This window comes from Penaeus vannamei, chromosome 14, assembly GCF_042767895.1.
Source record: "Penaeus vannamei isolate JL-2024 chromosome 14, ASM4276789v1, whole genome shotgun sequence".
NCBI classification, from domain to species: Eukaryota; Metazoa; Arthropoda; class Malacostraca; order Decapoda; family Penaeidae; genus Penaeus; species Penaeus vannamei.
Genome location: NC_091562.1, coordinates 36,217,644 through 36,218,717, shown reverse-complemented (window position 1 = coordinate 36,218,717; position 1,074 = coordinate 36,217,644). Strand labels below are relative to the sequence as shown.

General features: G+C 40.3%; 1 protein-coding gene across 3 annotated transcripts in view; it reads left to right on the top strand.

The window, feature by feature from the left end:
* Window positions 1-1,074, top strand: part of LOC113826672 (uncharacterized) — an 83,680-nt gene that overhangs the window by 70,236 nt on the left and 12,370 nt on the right. The window lies entirely within an intron of this gene.

The following is a 1,074-nucleotide window of genomic DNA, read 5'->3' as shown; positions in this document are numbered from 1 at the left end:
GCTTTGGTCTATGCGCCACGGAATGCTGTCATGTGCGTGCGTGTGGCATGCTGTGCTTGCTGGCGTTGCTTGCGTGATGAGGGGGTGTATTTCTTGTCTTGCTTTCTTCTTCTTGTTCTTCTTCATCGGGTGTTTTTTAATTCTTCTTCTTTTTTCGGGGGGTTTCTAAATCCTCATTATTATTATTATCATCATCGTTATCATTATTGTTATTATTCGGTAGTTTTCTGATTGTTTTTCTTTTTCTTCGTCGTCATTTTCTTTTACTTCTTCATCTTGTTTTTCTTCTTCTCCTTCGTCTTTTTCTTCTTCTTCTTTCTTAGATGGTTTCTAATTATCTGCTGCGTCGGCTGTGCGTTATGAAGATACATTCTCCATGTTTTTTTTTTCTTTCTTTCTTTCTTTCTTTTTTAAGATGCATCCTCCATCTCGTTTTTTAAAGATACGTTCTCCTGTTTTTTTACTTTTTTTTAGATACATTCTCCATCTCGTTTTTTTTATGCGTTTTCGTTTTCAACACGTGGAAGAGGGTGATTGAGCTTGTCACTTGCAAAGACGTTTGGGAAAAATAGCTCGAGTCATCTAAGATTTTCTTTCGATTTTTCTTTCTCATTTACTTTTTTCGTGTGTCAACGTTTTTACTTTTTCCTTTTGATTTCTGTTCTTATACTCCTTATTCTTCTTTATACTCGTTTTCATCTTCGCCATCACTTGCCCTTGACTTTGTTTTCTTTTCGTTTTTACTTTTATTTTTACCTTTTTATTTTCTATTTTTTCTCCCGTTTTATATTCATCCTTCTCTTCGGTATCACCCCCCCCCCCGCACTGGTCTTTGTCCGCGTGACACCGTTTCGAAGCCCCGCCCATCGTTATCTTGTTTCAACTTGACTGAGCCACTGACAGAAAGAGAGAGGGAGAGAATGGGCGCGAGATATTTATGAAAGCAGCGTGTATAGTAAACAATAGAGTGCAGGGGAAGGGGGAGGGGGAATTGGGAGGGAGGGAGGGGGGGTGTTGTCTGTTAGGCGGCACCAGGTGTACACACGGTGAGATTAGGTGGGGGGGGGGAGCGGT